We start from the raw sequence: 11,190 nt of genomic DNA on the forward strand, positions 1-11,190 counted from the left end.
ACCATCATCTATCTCCTCAGTCCTAAACCAATATTCCTTGTACTTCAAGTGCTTTTTCTCTCCCAGTTTCCAAGTGACAAGAGCTCTATTCCATTAGTCTGTCAGTCTTGGCATTTGCTTTACCCCCTGTCTGTCCTTTTGCCTTAAGGACAGTGAATGTCCCAAATTTTCGTCTTCATGAACGTAGTGGCAATTCAGATTGTATGTTTCAATTCATTCTAGATTTGTTTCCTAGATCAAACTGTTCATTGCATTGCATGAGGAATACAATTGTGATGGCCCTGTATGGTCTTTGTGAATCCATTCACTCACTGTCATTCATTTTAAGTTGTGCTACAATATTAGCCTTTGCAAAATTTCAATTTCATAGTGAATACATAGACAATTTGAGGTTTATATACATTTTTAACAAAGAAAAGAATTATGAAATGTTAATTCAGGCTTATAACATCCTTTATAATATGGCCCTAAGTTAGCTATTTCTAATAATTAAGATTGTGTTCATCTAAAAATAAGAGAAAAGTTGTTAACAGTGGCTTTAACAAATAGTGGGTTTAATTGCCTCATATACAGAGTCTTGTCATGTGTCAATATAGGGATACTATAGTAGCCCCGAAACATATGAGTTTTAAATGCCTTCCATTTTTCTTTACCCATTCTTAATATATAGGCCCCATTTGATGGTAACATCCTCTTGTCCCAAGATCATGTGTACCTTATCAACTTTTCAAATACTTGTTTTTTTTTAAATTTTATTGAAGTATAATTGATTTACAATGTTATGCTAGTTTCAGGTGAACAGCAAGGTGAATCAGTTGTGAATATACATATATCCACTCTTTTTAAGATTATTTCCCCATATAGGCCATTATAGACTATTGAATAGATTTCCCTGTATTATACAGTAGTCCTTATTAATTATCTGTTTTATATATAGTAGTGTGTATGTGTCTGTCCCAATCTCATGATTTATCCCTAGCCCCCACCTCCAGCCCCATCCCCTGGTAACTATAAGTTTATATTTTACATCCATGACTCTATTTCTGTTTTGTAGATAAGTTCATTTGCACCCTTTTTAAAATTCCAAATAAAAGCAATATCATATATTATTTGTCTTTCTCTGACCTACTTCACTCAGTATGGTGATCTCTAGGTCCATCCATGTTGTGCACATGGCATTATTTCACTCTTTTTAATGGCTGAATATTATTCCATTGTCTATATTTACCACATCTTATTTATCCCTTCCTCTGTTGATTTAGGTTACTTCCTGTCCTGGCTGTTCTAAATAATGCTGCAATGAACATTGGGGTACATGTATCTTTTTGAATTGTGGTTTGGTATTCTCCAGGTATATGCCCACGAGTGCGATTGCTGGGTCATATGGTAGTTCTATTTTTAGTTTTCTGAGGAACTTTCATACTGTTCTCCATAGCGAATATACCAATTTACATTCTTACCAACAGTGTAAGAAGGTTCCCTTTTCTCCACACTTTCTCCAGCCTTTATTGATGGTAGGTTTTTTTTGATGATGGCCATTCTGACTGGTGTGAGATGATACTCCATTGTAGTTCTGATTTACATTTCTCTAATAGTTTGTGATGTTGAGCATCTTTTCTTGTACCTCTTGGCCATCTGTATATCTTCTTTGGAGAAATGTCTCTTCATATCTTGTGTCCATTTTTTAAATTTGTTTTTTGATACTCAGTTGCATGAGCTCCTTGTGTATTTTAGAAATTAATACTTTGACAGTTGCTTCATTTGCAAATACATTCTGCCATTCTGAGGGTTACCTTTCCATCTTGTTTATGGTTTCCTTTGCTGTGCAAAAACTTTTAAGTTTAATTCAGTTCCATTTATTTTTTTTTTTTTGTTTGTTTGTTTTTATTTCCATTACTCTAGGAGGTGAATCAAAAAAGATCTTGCTGTGATTTACATCAATGTTCTACCTATGTTTTCCTCTAAGAGTTCCATAGTATCCGGCCTTATGCTGAGATGGTAAAAAATCTGCCTGCAATGCGGGAGACCTGAGTTCAGGCTCTGGATAGGGAAGATCCCCTGGAGAAGGGCATGGCAACCCACGTCAGTATTCTTGCCTGCAGAATTCCATGGGCAGAGGAACCTGGTAGGCTACAGTCAATGGGATGACAAAGAGTCAAACATGACAGAGTGACTTACACAAACAATCCATTCTGAGTTTATTTTTGTGTATAGTGTTAGGGAGTGTTCTAATTTTATTAGTTTACATATAGCTGTTCAATTTCTCCAGCACCACTTATTGAAGAAGCTGTCTTTTCTCCATTGTGCATTCTTGCCTTCTCTGTCATAGATTTGGTAACCATAGGTCCGTGGGGTTATTTTTGTACTTTCTACCCTATTTCATTGATATATATTTCTGTTTTTGTACCAGCACCATACTGTCTTGATTACTGTAACTTTGTAGTATAGCCTGAAGTCAGCGTGCTTGACTCTTCCAGCTCTGTTGTTCTTTTTCAAGGTTGCATTGGCTGTTTGGGGTCTTTTGTGTTTCCATACAAATTGTAAAATTTTGTTCTAATTCTGTGAAAAATGCCTTGTTGACTTGGTAGGGGTTGCATTGAATTGTAGATTGCTTTGGGCAGTAAAGTAATTTTCATAATATTGATTCTTCTAATCCATGATCATGGTGTATCTTTCCATCTGTTTGTGTCATCTTTGATTTATTTCATCAGTATCTTATAGTTTTCAGAGTACAGGTCTTTTGCCTCCTCCTGCTGCTGCTGCTGCTATGTCGCTTCAATCGTGTCCAACTCTGTGTGACCCCATAGACGGCAGCCCACCAGGCTCCCCTGTCCCTGGGATTCTCCAGGCAAGACACTGGAGTGGGTTGCCATTTCCTTCTTCAATGCATGAAAGTGAAAAGTGAAACTGAAGTTGCTCAGTCGTATCCGACTCCTAGTGACCCCATGGACTGCAGCCTACCAGGCTTCTCTGTCCATGGGATTTTTCCAGGCAAGAGTACTGGAGTGGGGTGCCATTGCCTTCTCTGCTTTTGCTTCCTAGGGTACGTTTATTCCGAGGTACTTTATTCTTTTTGATGTGATGGTAAACGAGATTTGATCCTTGATTTCTCTTTCTGATCTTTTGTTGTTAGTGTATAAGAATTCAGAATATTTCTGCATATTAGTTTTGTATCCTCCAACTGTACCACATTCATTGATGAGCTTTAGTAGTTTTCTGGTAGCATCTTTAGGATTTTCTATGTATAGTATCATGTCATCTGCAAACAATGACAGTTTTACTTCTTTTCCAGTTTGAATTCCTTTTATTTCTTTGTCTTCTCTGATTGCCCTAGCTAGAACTTCAAAAACTATGTTGAATAGTAGTGCCAAGAGTGGACATCCTTATCTTGTTCCTGGTCTTAGAGAAAATGCTTTCCATTTTTCACCATTGAGAATGATATTTGCTGTGTATTTGTCATATATAGCCTTTATTATGTTGAGGTAGGTTCCCTCTATGCTCACTTTTTGGAGAGTTTTTAATCATCAATGGGTGTGGAATTTTTTTAAAAGCTTTTTCTGTATCTATTGAGATGATCATATGGTTTTTATTCTTCAGTTTTTTAATATGATACATCATATTGATTGATTTGTGTATACTGAAGAATCCTTGCATCCCTGGGATAAATCCCATTTGATCATGCACGGTATGTGATCCTCTTGATGAGTTGGTTTCAGTTTGATGGTAAAAAATTGAGAATTTTTGCGTCTATGTTCATCAGTGATATTGGCCTATAATTTTTTTTGTATGATATCTTCCTGTTGTTTGGTGTCAGGACAATGGTGGCCTCAGAGAATGAACTTGAGAGTGTTCCTTCCTCTGCAATTTTTGGGAAGAATTTCAGAAGGGTAGATGTTAACTCTTCTCTGAATGTTTGATAGAATTCAGCTGTGAAGCCATCTGGTGCTGGACTTTTGTTTGTTAGAAGATTCTTAGCCACAGTTTAGTTTCAGTACTTGTGTTGATTTGTTCATATTTTCTATTTCTTCCTGGTTCAGTCTTGGAAGGTTGTACTTTTCTAACCATTTGTCCATTTCTATGTTGTCCATTTCATTGACATACAATTTCTGATAGTAGTCATTCTGATCCTTTTGGTGTTTCTATGGTGTCCCATGTAACTTATCTTTTTATTTATAATTTTATTGATTTGAGTTTTTTTGTGTTTTTTTCCTTGGTAAGTCTGTCTAAAGGTTTATCAATTTTGTTTATCTTCTCAAAGAATCAGCTTTGGTTTAATTGGCCTTTGTTATTCTTTTATTTATCTCTGTTTCATTTAATTCTGCTCTAATCTTTATGATTTTTTCCTTCTACTAATTTTGGTTTCTGTTTGTTCTTCTTTCTTTAGTTACTTTAGGTGTAAAGATAGGTTGTTTATTTGTGATTTTTCATGTTTGTTGAGGTAAGACTGTATTGCTATAAAATTCCCTCTTAGAACTGCTTTGTTGCATTCCATAGATTTTGGATTGTCGTTTTTTGAGGTAATTTGTCTCTAGGCATTTTTTATTTCCTCTTTCATTTCTTCCGTGATGAATTGGTTATTTAGTATTATATTGTTTAGCCTCCATGTGTTTGTGTTTTTTCCAGTTTTTCCAGTGCTAGATTTCTGATTTCATAGCCTTGTCGTCAGAAAAGATGTTTGATATGATTTCAGTTTTCTTAGATTTACTGAGTTTTGATTTGTGATCTATCCTGTAGAATGTTCCACGTGCCTTTAGAAGAAAGTGTATATTGTTGCCTTTGGATGGATTGTTCTATAAATATCAATTAAGTCTATCTGGTCTACTGGGTCATTTAAAGCTTGTGTTTCCTTCTTAAATTTCTGTCTGGATAATCTGTCCATTGCTGTAAGTGGAGTGTTAAAGTCTCCCAATACTATTGTGTTACTGTCAAATTCCCCTTTTATGGCTATTCAGTTCAGTTCAGTTGCTCAGTCGTGTCCGATTCTTTGCGACCCCATGAATCGCAGCACACCAGGCCTCCCTGTCTATTACCAACTGCCACAGTCTACCCAAACCCATGTCCATCCATTCAGTGATGCCATCCAGCCATCTCATCCTCTGTCATTCCCTTCTTCTCCTGTCCCCAATCCCTCCCAGCATCAGAGTCTTTTCCAATGAGTCAACTCTTCGCATGAGGTGGCCAAAGTATTGGAGTTTCAGCTTTAGCATCAGTCCTTCCAATGAACACCCAGGACTGATCTCCTGCAGAATGGACTGGTTGGATCTCCTTGCAGTCCAAGGGACTCTCAAGAGTCTTCTCCAACACCACAGTTCAAAGCAATTCTTCAGTGCTCAGCTTTCTTCACAGTCCAACTCACACATCCATACATGACTACTGGAAAAACCATGGCCTTGACCAGACGGACCTTTGTGGGCAAAGTAATGTCTCTGGTTTTCAATATGCTGTCTAGTTTGGTCATAACTTTCCTTCCAAGAAGTAAGCGTCTTTTAATTTCATGGCTGCAATCACCATCTGCAGTGATTTTGGAGCCCAAAAAAATAAAGTCTGACACTGTTTCCACTGTTTCTCCATCTATTTGATATGAAGTGATGGGACCAGATGCCATGATCTTCATTTTCTGAATGTTGAGCTTTAAGCCAACTTTTTCACTCTCCTCTTTCACTTTCATCAAGAGGCTTTTTAGTTCCTCTTCACTTTCTGCCATAAGGGTGGTGTCATCTGCTTATCTGAGGTTATTGATATTTCTCCCGACAATCTTGATTCCAGCGTGTGCTTCTTCCAGTCCAACAGAAATAAATGTTTTTCTGGAACTCTCTTGCTTTTTCCATGATCCAGCGGGTGTTGGCAATTTGATCTCTGGTTCCTCTGCCTTTTCTAAAACCAGCGTGAACATCTGGAAGTTCATAGCTCACGTATTGCTGAAGCCTGGCTTGGAGAATTTTGAGCAATACTTTACTAGCATATGAGATGAGTGCAATTATGCGGTAGTTTGAGCATGCTTTGGGATTGGAATGAAACTGACCTTTTCCAGTCCTGTGGCCACTGCTAAGTTTTCCAAATTTGCTGGCATATTGAGTGCAGCATTTTCTTTATATATGATGCTGGCTTCTGCTGGCTTAAGAAGCCTATGTTGGCTTCATATATGATTACAATTGCTAGATCTTCTTCTTGGTTTGATCCCATGGTCATTGTGTAATATCCTTCCTTGTCTCTTGTAACAGTCTTAGTTTTATTATTTTTTGTTTGTTTGTTTGACTGCCCCAGGTCTTAGTTTTGGCATGAGAAGTCTATTTGGTCTAAATGAGTATTGCTACTCCAGTTTTCTTTTGATTTCCATTTGTATGGAGTATCTTTTTCCATCCCTTCCCTCTCATTCTGTCAAATACTTGTTTTAAGTAAGAAGAAGAGGATGTGTACCATTAGCCTTCTACTTATATCTTATTGGCAAAAACGAAGCTGCATAGCCTACCTAAATGCAAAAGAGGTTGTTGAGTGTAACTTTTTAAGCAAGTGAGGAATAAGATAGAGAAAATGATGTCTGAGTCAACAGATCTACAGTAGTTTTGTTTTACTGTACAGTAGTTTTTATCTTGGGCTTTCCTAGTGGCCGAGTGGTAAAGAATCTGTCTGCCAATGCAGGAGACACGGGTTCGATCCTGGGTTGGGAAGATCCCCTGGAGAAGGAATTGGTAGTACTGCTCCAGTATTCATGCCTGGGATATCCCATGGATAGAGGAGTCTGGTGAGCTATAGTTCATGGGGTCGCAAAGAATCAAACATGACTTAGTGACTAAAAAGCAACAATTTTTTTTCTATAAATGCACCTTTGTTTATATGTTGCTTTAACTTTAAAGGGCTTCCCTTGTGGCTCAGCTGGTAAGGAATCCACCTGCAATGCGGGAGACCTGGGTTCTATCCCTCGGTTGGGAAGATCCCCTGGAGAAAGGGAAGGCTACCCACTTCAGTATTCTGGCCTGGAGAATTCCATGGGCTGTATATATATTCCATGGGGTAGCAAGGAGTCGAACTCAACTAAGTGACTTTCACTTTCACTTTCTTTAACTTTAAAACACTATGAGCTATTTTGGATTAACTGCAATTCTGGTAAATCAGGTTGTCAAACAGTGTTATCAAATCATTCCTAGGAAAAACACAATCAAGAATTGGAATTTACTGTTGAAAACTTGATGATCACTGTATCTGATTTGTTTGGAGCTGGGACAGAGATGACAAGCACCACTCTGAGATATGGGCTCCTCCTGCTGCTGAAGCACCCAGAGGTCACAGGTATGATACATGGTGGGCATAGTGTCTTCAGTAGAGATGATAGAAACATGCTTTAATGTATTGCACTTTGTTTCTCTCAGAGAATTATTTAAATCTCTGTTTGAGCAGCTTAATTTTTTCAGATTTAATGAACAGATGGTAATGGGGGCATCTTTATATAATACAGGAGGATGACAGAGAGGAGTGAAGACACTGTGAATAATAGGAACATCAACACAGCAGCGTCTGGATTTCACGAGGTCATGTGTAACAGCCACGGCCAGCATGAATCATCTTGGAGCTGCATACTGGTTTTATTATGGAAAGACACTCTGATGTCCCCTCATTGTAAAAATGCAGTGTTCGAAAGCCCAGATGGGCAGAATTCCCACGCCGATCTAGTGCTTCCATCTAGTGCTTATGACTATGCCTCCCAATGCAGGGGTATGGAATCAATCCCTGTTCATGGAACCGACGTCCCACATGCTGCAGGGTGTGCCCAAAAATTAAAAAAAAAAAAGAGAGCCAGGGATGGGAAAACGGTAACTCTCCTTATTGAAGCATAACTGGAAATTGTAAAAATTTAGTGAGGTTGCCTGATATAATTTCCACAGTCTAGGAAGTTCTCTAACAAGTTAGATTCACAAGAAATTGGCTTAAGATATGTATATAAAGAAATTGTATTACTCCATAAGTTTTTTTCCAGAAAAATGGTTATTGCCAAAATACACATTTGAGGGGTTGGCAATTTCATCTTTCATAAAGAACTTTTTGTTAGAAATTAACTTTTAAAGGCTTGTGGTTATGCATAGCTGCTTAGAAATACATTTCATCTTGTTTAGTGTCAGAATACCACTAAAATGATTATAACCAATAACATATGAGAATTAGCCTTTTAAAGTTGGAGAAGAGGATGTCAGGAAGCAGCTAACAAATATTCAACAAATTTCTGAAACACAGAGAGCATATTGAGAGGTGATAATGAAGTCAGTAGAGAGGATGAAGTTAATAGCCTAAATGTCAGAGTAGGAGGCTGTATAATGAGGAGAAGTCATTTACATTCTTAGAATCCTGTAAGGTTCTATATTTGGAAGTACTTCATTTCAAAAATGATAGAGGGAGACATAGTCTGATAAAGGTAGCTCTCCCAGCCACGACTTTTTGATAACTCCTTTCATCAGTTAACTTTATTTCTCTAATAGGATGAGAGAGGTTTGCTGTATAGAGAAAGGGAATCTAAGAAGCACTCAGGACACTGGCAGAGACAGGAGAAAAGACTGAGGTCACAGCATAGAGGAAAGGTTAGGGAAGAATCCTCTTCTTAAATTCAGAGATTCTTAGTTCCTTTCTCCATCCTGCTTCCTGAAATTCAGCAGCCAGAGGAAAACTCCAGAGAGTGAGGACTCTGGAGAAAAGTCTTCCAAGTTTTGCCATGTAGACAGAAAATTCTCTCAACATGTCTAACAGAGTGAATGAAATAAAAACATCCACCCCAATTCACTGGATTGTGAGATATCAGAACACCAGGATAAAAGAGAAAATCACAAAAACTTTCAAAGAGATGTAGCAAATCATAGATAAAGATCAGAGTTCACAACAGCATCATATTTAAGAACAACTATCAAACTGGGTATTTATTTTTTAAAAGATATTTTTAGACCTGTATGTTTGACAAAACTTTTACACACTTTTCCTTTTCTCATCCAAATGCCTGAAATCATGTCAGAGGAAGTCATGGGCTCCATGAATTTGGAAACCTCGTGAAAGAGAACGAAAGTGTCAGTACTGTTGCTAGAGAGCAGGCCTGGAAAATATCTTCTTCTAAATGGATTAGATGGATAAAGCAGGGATGAGGGGATACACCAAAACAAAAGAGAGGTGATGAAGTATATTTGTGGCTTATAAATAATAGGGTACTTATTATTCGGAGTTTGAAACATCTTTGGAAATAATCCTAAATCAAACTACAGAGTATTATTCAAAATACAGATATTATGGATTGGTTAGGTCCAAGAAAGTACCAAATATGAAGCACAATCATAATTGTTTTACTGGGGGCATTGTTTATTTAGCCAGAATAATGTTAAAACGAATATTCTAGCAGTCAAAATTTGTGGTGTAAATATATTGGGGACTTGGATTAAAGGGATTTGTTTGTGTATATTTTGTATGAGGTGTGGATGGAGATATAAATTCTCTACTCTCATACCAATAAATCAGATAGTTTATAAAAATTGGTAAATAATAAATAGAGACAGAGAATCATTATTTAGAAACAGGACATGAATTTCTAAAAGAAACTGCTAAAATGCTGAAAGTGGTGGCATTTGGCGATTGGAGGATGAAGTGAGTATCATTGCAAACTGCACACACACAATACACAACACAAAACAGATGTATTATAATTTAACTTTTTAATCCATATTATTTTAATATAAAATTAATATTTAATTCTTGTTTTTTTCTTCAAGGACTATAATTTCTTGACTTTATGTTGTTTATATTTGAAACATTTCATCATTTCTCTTTGTTTTATCACATATGCTAATATAGAGGTATGTATAGATGCGTCTTAAGCCTTGTTTGTAAGAGACTTATATGTGTATTATGGCTGTTATCTCTCTATATTTAGGTGCATTTCTGGACATATAGTTTATGTGTCTATGATGTTGGGACACCTTCATAATGCCTCACATATCTGAATTGGTATGGAAATGTGGTGTGCATTTTCCTCTTTCTCCATCATTCTTATTTACCTCTTATCAGCTAAGTTCCAGGAAGAGATTGATCATATGATTGGCAGAGACCAGAGCCCCTGCATGCAGGACAGAAGCCACATGCCCTATGTGGATGCTGTGGTCCACGAGATCCAGAGATATATTGACTTGATATCCCCACCAACCTGCCCCTTGCAGTGACCCATGACGTTAAATTCAGAAACTACCTCATCCCCAAGGTAAGATTGCTTTCTCTTATAGTAACCTCACTGGTCTTGAAGTTCTTATTTACAAAAATATGGGTACAAACATCGATGAACACAAAGTGAGAGAATTAAAAATAATCACGTGTGTGGTGGCTTGATGGGTTGTGTGTTGTTTCCAGTTTAGTCTGTAAAGCTTTATAACAGATTTTGACAGGTAGTAACGCAAGACTTCCACATTTTTTTCTGTTTCTTTTATATTGTTTGGTTAACCATTGCTGTCCACATTGAATGTTAGTATCAATTTGTCAAAACACTCTGCTGGACTTTTTAACCAGGTGCCATTTTAGATCAGTTTGGAAAGATTTAATATCATTAAGGGATTCCCTGGTGGCTCAGCCAGTAAAGAATCTGCCCACAATGTGGGAGACCTAGATTCAATCCATGAGACAGGAAAAAGGAATGACAACCCACTCCAGTATTCTTGCCTGGAGAATCCCATGGACAGAGGAGCCTGGCAGTCTACAGTCCATGAGGCCACAAAGAATTGGACACAACTGAGTGACTCACACACACACACACACACACACACACAACATCGTGACACACTGAATCTTGCAATTAATGAATGTGATATAGTCTCCCTATTTTAAAGGGCTTTATTTAACTTTATTCAATAATTTTTTCAGACATTGTTTTGCATGTTTTTTTGTTTGTTTTTAGTTTTCCAAAGGTGGTTATTGTTGTTGTTATAATTTTTTAATGACTTTTCCATTTTTTATCTGGAATATGGAAATACAATTGATTTTATCATTTTGATATGCTTATATCTAGCAACCTTGCTAATTTTAATATCATTTTGAAAAATCTGTCTCTGGCTAATTGTGATTACTATATATATTATCCTGCTGTCTGGATTAATATCTTTTTTTTCATCTTTATTTCATTTCTGATCTGAAGGAGAGAGAAGGTTAACATCTCACTATTGGGAATGACTATGAGGG

General features: G+C 37.0%; 1 pseudogene; it reads left to right on the forward strand.

The window, feature by feature from the left end:
- The first annotated feature begins 2,089 nt into the window (after positions 1-2,089).
- Positions 2,090-10,634, forward strand: LOC113884465 (annotated as a pseudogene).
- The last annotated feature ends 556 nt before the right edge of the window (positions 10,635-11,190 follow it).

Source organism: Bos indicus x Bos taurus, chromosome 26 (assembly GCF_003369695.1).
Source record: "Bos indicus x Bos taurus breed Angus x Brahman F1 hybrid chromosome 26, Bos_hybrid_MaternalHap_v2.0, whole genome shotgun sequence".
Classification (NCBI taxonomy): Eukaryota; Metazoa; Chordata; class Mammalia; order Artiodactyla; family Bovidae; genus Bos; species Bos indicus x Bos taurus.